General features: G+C 44.5%; 1 long non-coding RNA gene across 1 annotated transcript; it reads left to right on the top strand.

The window, feature by feature from the left end:
* The first annotated feature begins 367 nt into the window (after nt 1-367).
* On the top strand, nt 368-5,034 carry LOC149982645 (uncharacterized). Its single transcript, XR_016497415.1, has 2 exons — nt 368-615; nt 4,449-5,034. It is a non-coding gene; the product is annotated as an uncharacterized LOC149982645 (long non-coding RNA).
* Nucleotides 5,035-7,106: the final 2,072 nt, after the last annotated feature.

Consider the following 7,106-nt stretch of genomic DNA (forward strand, 5'->3'; position numbering starts at 1 on the left):
ACCCCTCCTTAGATTTATAGGGTCCTAGACTACAGATTAACAAGATATATACATTATGAGGTTTAATATTGTTCCACAGTACTTTGTAGGCTCTCTGCCTCTTATGAAGAAACTGTCTGAGAAGTGTGTGACTGTGAAGACAGAACTCTGCAGGGGAGTATAAGAGACAGGAGTCTAGTCAGACATTCCACTATAAATCAACTTGGACATTTACTGCTAAGCTTTTAGATAACACATTAAAAGCCTTGTTTATATAGCTGTGTAGGCATGGCTTTGGTCTCATGAATAAAAGATAATGACGTAGGCAGTGACATCACTAGGGCTGGACTTCGGGTTTGATAAAATAACATGTGACCTTTGCTTTGATGCAGAACTTACTCGGAAACATCCGTGCTATGTTCCTGATTGTCAACTTCTGTCTGCAATTGCATTAATAATGTTTTTTGAATTATTTAATTAAATATATTGTCATAATACTAATTTCACCAAGGAGCCAATGATTGACAAGGAACAAGGAGGAACGAACCCCAACATTTGGCAAGCTTGCCAGGAATGAGTGTCCCCCCGGTTGGCAGAGATTCCACACCAAGTTGCCAGAGCTCAAAATTAAATAAGGTAAGCAGACACACGTTTAATCTAAGTCTGTAATTAAATGGCATTCGCTGGTGTGGTTCCCCACTAAAAAAGTAAGTGGCACCTCACTCAATCTAAATTATAGACATACACTTTGAATATGACATAGTCGGATCTTAATTTGGTGACGTTACTTAACGGACTATTGGTGAAATGCATGATGTCAATATATGATGAATGAATTTCATGTTTGAAGAGGTGATTCATTGATAATCATCCATTATATATTCGGAGGTAAAGCAGTGATCATTGCTTTTGGTTTTGAAGAGATGATTCAGTGAGGATCATTCATTATATATTGGGAGGTAATGCAGTGATCATTACTTTTGGTTTTGAAGAGGTGATTCCGTGATAATCATTCATTATATATTGGGAGGTAATGCAGTAATCATTACTTTTAGTTTTGAAGAGGTGATTCCATGTTAATCATCTATTTTATTTTGGGTAGTATAAACTAGTTATTTTTTTATTTTTGTAGAGGTACCCAGCGAATGAGTTGAGTTGGTTATGAATAGTGGTAATTTTGTGTGAAATTTACCAAGTGAATGAATTGAGTTGTTTATGTATAGTGCGTTGTATGTTTCATTGTTTGTTTGTCTGTGGATTATGGCTGGGTTTATTGGGTAATGGCCCAATGGTGGAATAAAAAGTTAGGAGTAGGACAGAAATTATTTGAATAAAAGTTGAATGTATTTGTTAGTGACACTTTCCTACCATAGGACAGTATTGTGATTCTATCACCACCAGGGGGCACTGGAGTATAACATATTACTGTTGCTCCATACCCTTCAGATATAATATTAGGAATTGAAGTCTAGCATGCGGTTGTCTCTGTGAGGCCTGTGTGTAAAATATATTTGAGTTTAGTAGAACCGTTTACTATAGCCTAGAGTAAGTGAGAGTAGAATTAGGATGTCAGTATCAACCACTGTTATTTAACACACACTGAAAGAAGATAGAGGAGAATGTACTGTATATAGGCATATTCCTACATATTACACCCACTTTAGGATAACCTTATAGAAATTGGAAAACACATTACACGCAGACTATCTAAATAATAAGCCGGAGCACCATGGCACAGTCAAACCAGAATGAGGAGATAGGAGCAATGAAGCCTGTCACGCCTGTTGAATATTTGCAAGAGAAATTTCCTGCTATGGAATTTACATTCACTTTTGAGAAATGGCATGTCTGGATAGAGATGGCAGGAGAAAATAGATAGCCAATGGCTGGATCATTCAACAAGACTAGGTTGGATTTAGTAAAGGAGATAATTCAGACAAGAAAAATTGACAAAAAGAAGGGGATGACAAGTGCCCTTGTATCAGAAACTGATACCCTTATTACAAGTCACTCTCCTCTGATCATCCTGGGGTCGCTCAGACAGTGTGCTGTTTGAGCGGGAGGTACTGGTGGCCTACCTTGGCTAAGGACGTGAGGGTTTATGTTTCCTCCTGCTCGGTGTGCGCCCAGTGTAAGGCTCCTACAGCTCGGCATTCAACACCATAGTACCCTCCAAGCTCGTCATCAAGCTCGAGACCCTGGGTCTCGACCCCGCCCTGTGCAACTGGGTACTGGACTTCCTGACGGGCCGCCCCCAGGTGGTGAGGGTAGGCAACAACATCTCCTCCCCGCTGATCCTCAACACTGGGGCCCCACAAGGGTGCGTTCTGAGCCCTCTCCTGTACTCCCTGTTCACCCACGACTGCGTGGCCACGCACGCCTCCAACTCAATCATCAAGTTTGCGGACGACACAACAGTGGTAGGCTTGATTACCAACAACGATGAGACGGCCTACAGGGAGGAGGTGAGGGCCCTCGGAGTGTGGTGTCAGGAAAATAACCTCACACTCAACGTCAACAAAACTAAGGAGATGATTGTGGACTTCAGGAAACAGCAGAGGGAACACCCCCCTATCCACATCGATGGAACAGTAGTGGAGAGGGTAGCAAGTTTTAAGTTCCTCGGCATACACATCACAGACAAACTGAATTGGTCCACTCACACAGACAGCATCGTGAAGAAGGCGCAGCAGCGCCTCTTCAACCTCAGGAGGCTGAAGAAATTTGGCTTGTCACCAAAAGCACTCACAAACTTCTACAGATGCACAATCGAGAGCATCCTGGCGGGCTGTATCACCGCCTGGTATGGCAACTGCACCGCCCTCAACCGTAAGGCTCTCCAGAGGGTAGTGAGGTCTGCACAACGCATCACCGGGGGCAAACTACCTGCCCTCCAGGACACCTACACCACCCGATGTCACAGGAAGGCCATAAAGATCATCAAGGACATCAACCACACTGCCTGTTCACCCCGCTATCATCCAGAAGGCGAGGTCAGTACAGGTGCATCAAAGCTGGGATCGAGAGACTGAAAAACAGCTTCTATCTCAAGGCCATCAGACTGTTAAACAGCCACCACTAACACTGAGTGGCTGCTGCCAACACACTGACACTGACTCAACTCCAGCCACTTTAATAATGGGAATTGATGGGAAATGATGTAAATATATCACTAGCCACTTTAAACAATGCTACCTTATATAAATGTTACTTACCCTACATTATTCATCTCATATGCATACGTATATACTGTACTCTATATCATCGACGGTATCCTTATGTAATACATGTATCACTAGTCACTTTATACTATACTATGCCACTTTGTTTACATACTCATCTCATTTGTACATACTGTACCCGATACCATCTACTGTATCTTGCCTATGCTGCTCTGTACCATCACTCATTCATATATCCTTATGTACATATTCTTTATCCCCTTACACTGTGTACAAGACAGTAGTTTGGAATTGTTAGTTAGATTACTTGTTATTACTGCATTGTCGGAACTAGAAGCACAAGCATTTCGCTACACTCGCATTAACATCTGCTAACCATGTGTATGTGACAAATAAAATTTGATTTGATTTGATTTGATTCCTAGGCACCTACCCAGAGGTAAGCTACACCCCTTACCCGTTCCTCAGTGGCCTTGGTCGCACCTGTCGGTGGATTGTCTGACTGATCTTCCACTCTCACAGGGTAACACCGCGATCCTGGTCATTGTGGATCGTTTCTCTAAGTCCTGTCGTCTCCTCCCGCCTCCCTCCGTCTCCCTACAGTCTGGCCCTACAGACTGTGGAGGCCTTGTTTACATGTCTTCCGGGACTACTGGGTGCCTGAGGATATAGTGTCTGATCAGGGTTCCCAGTTCATTTCTAGGGTCTGGAAGGCGTTCATGGAACGTCTGGGGGTCTCGATCAGTCTTACTTCAGGGTTTCACCCCGAGAGTAATGGGCAGGTGGAGAGAGTGAACCAGGATGTGGGTAGGTTTCTACGGTCCTATTGCCAGGACCGGCCGGGGGAGTGGTCGGCGTTCGTGCCCTGGGCCGAGATGGCACAGAACTCGCTCCGCCACTCCTCCACTAACCTCTCTCCCTTCCAGTGCGTACTGGGGTATCAGCCGGTTCTGGCGCCTTGGCGTTAGGGTCAGACCGAGGTTCCTGCGGTGGACGACTGGTTCAGGCGCGTGGAGGAGACATGGGAAGCTGTCCGTGTCCACCTTCAGCAGGCCATGACGCGGCAAAAGAGAATGCAGATCGCCACCGCAGTGAGACCCCGGTGTTTGCACCGGGGGACCGGGGGGACCGGGTCTTTCTCTCGACCCAAAACCTGCCCCTCCGCCTGCCCTGCCGGAAGCTGGATCCGCAGTTTATGGGGCCATTTAAGAACGAACAAGGTTGTTATAGGTTACAGCTTCCACCAGATTACCATATTAACCCCTCGTTCCATGTGTCTCTCCTCAGGCCGGTGGTGGCTGGCCCGTTCCAGGAGTCTGAGGTGCGAGAGGTTCCTCGGCCCCCTCTGGACATCGGGGGGGGGGGGGGGGGGGGGGGGGGGGGGCCTTCAGAATCTCATGGATTGGGAGGGGTACCGCCCGGAGGAGATGTGCTGGGACCGATTGGACCCATCTATGCTGCAAGAGATCTACCGTCTTCGTCCGGATCTCCCTGCGCATCGCCCTCCGGGTCGTCCCCGAGGCCGGTGTCAACGCGCTGCTTGAGCCGTGCGTCAGGGAGGGGGGGGGGGGGGGGGGGGTACAGTCACGACTTCCGCCGAAGTTGGTCCCTCTTCTTTTTCGGGCGGCGTTCGGTGGTCAAAGTCACCAACCTTCTAGCCATCGCTGATCCTCTTTTCATTTCCCTTTGGTTTTGTCTTGTCTTCCATCACACCTGGTTCCAATCCCATCAATTACATGTTGTGTATTTAACTCTCTGTTCCCCCTCATGTCCTTGTCGGTGATTGTTTGTTGTAAGAGCTTGTACCCATTATTTGATTGTTCTGTTTTCCGGTTAGTTTTTTTGTTATTAAACTGCACCGTTTGGAAACACAGTTTTTGCTTTCCTGCGTCTGACTTCTCTGACGCTAATACGCAACCCTTATAGACAGGTTTACCAGTTGGGTGGAAACATTTTCCACCACCAACTGCATTGCGCGAACAGTTGCAAAATTGCTAGTTAGGGAAATTATACTCAGGTTTGTCTGCAGACAATGGGACCCATCTCATAGGAGATGTGGTTACCCAAATGGCCAAAATGATGGGTGTTGACCAGAAGTTTGTGTCCATCTATCCATTCTCATTTACCGCAACAACCTGGGAAAAAAAACGATTGTCAGAGCTGATGGAGGAATTTAGTAACGTATTGGAGGATGAAAAGACAGACAACATGACTGTCAAAAAGAAGGAAGACACCTGGGACATGTTATGCGTCAAATGTAATGGATTGACATGGATTAAAGTGAATAGGGACCCAAATCGGATGAAAACGTGCTAGAAAAAGATTAAAAGCGAAAGCCAGAAAAGATGCTGCTAAGGAGAGTTGGGGGCTATTTCAGACACGAGCCAGAGAGGGGCCTCCATCCAAGAGAATTGATCCTATCACCCAGAAGATGTGCGAGATGATTCCCCAGTAGTTTGCCCCTCTCCATAAACCCTATGATGACAAAGGACAGATTTACCCATCAATATTTAGTAAGTATAAATAGCTGGTAAATATCAATTCCTATAATGCACGTTAAAACTAACGTTAATTCTACTTAACTACATTGTTACCATTATCAGGTCCGTTACAGCATGTTGCATAACATCATAATTTGTACCAAGGCTGGGCATATCATAATCCCCAATTCAATTGTACAAAATGGGCACGTACAGTAAATAGCCTACTAATAATGAGTTAATTATGATAAAACTCAACAGGATTAAACCTGTCTCTAATTATTCTCTGAGGAACTCGTTTTGGTCTCTCCACAGTAGATATGGGGTGGGTTGCGCCAGCATGGGTGAACTCTTAAACTGGGTTAAGTCAAGGTTTATCTTTTTAATCTTGTTGCACCAAATTTTAAACCTAGTTTTAAATTAACCTAGTTAAATTAAATCCCCTTACTCTAATCTAAATTTGGTTTTCACTTTAAACCCAGATTAATTTTAAGCCTGTTGCTCAATTTAAAAAAATCATATGTCATATGAACTTAGATTGGAGGTTAATTATAAACTGCGATTTGGTTTAACTGATAACTGATCTACTGTGGACAGACTAAAACGACAGAGTTCCTCAGAAAATAATTAGAGACAGGTTTAATCCTGTTTAATGATAATGATGAGTTTTCAAGGAGATACTGCTTCTCCAAGGACTCTGTAATGCAACTGGAAAGAAAGGTTGCACCAACCATTAAGCATGGGAGTGATAGGAATGTGGCTGTACCCCTACTACTTCAGCTCCTGGTGGCCCTACGGTTCTATGCAACTGGATGTTTACAGATGGTGGATGGGGAACCGTCTGCAGGAATGTAGTCAGTGTGTCCAGTGCTATTGCCGGTCCGAAGAAGGAGGGGCGCCGCACAAAGATGGACACTACACTGATGAGCATTATTGCAGTGGCGGTTCTGTATAACTTTGACAAGAGACAAGAAAACAAGTTATCTGAAGAGGCTGAGGTGGACCTACCTGAGGAGAATGAAGAAGATGGCCAGGTGCAACATGCTGCCAATGCAAATGGGAACGTTGTGAGGAGAACCTTGATTGAGAACCATTTTGCAACCTAAGGTGTGTATAATGTAACATTGGTAACATGTAAAAAGCAATATTATATTTTGATTGACACGTACAATCTGTATTCAAATGTATTATTAAGACTTTGTTATTCTCAATACCATACAGGGTGGAACTGGAAGCACCAGAACACAAGAGTGGGAACAAGACTGGAGGACACCAAATTGCTTGGGAAAGCATTGTTTTAATAAATAATTGCTTGAATAAATAAACAGATCAGCATTCTTTACATAGTGGGCATTTGATTCCCTGAAGGAGTTTGTTTCTGAATTTGCAGTAGCTCTTTTTGTAAATTCAGGCCCTCAATCTGCAGTAGATTTTTCTCCCTCTCCTTCTCCAAAACATCAATATG

This window comes from Oncorhynchus mykiss, chromosome 7, assembly GCF_057628025.1.
Source record: "Oncorhynchus mykiss isolate SJ-2025 chromosome 7, ASM5762802v1, whole genome shotgun sequence".
NCBI lineage: Eukaryota > Metazoa > Chordata > Actinopteri > Salmoniformes > Salmonidae > Oncorhynchus > Oncorhynchus mykiss.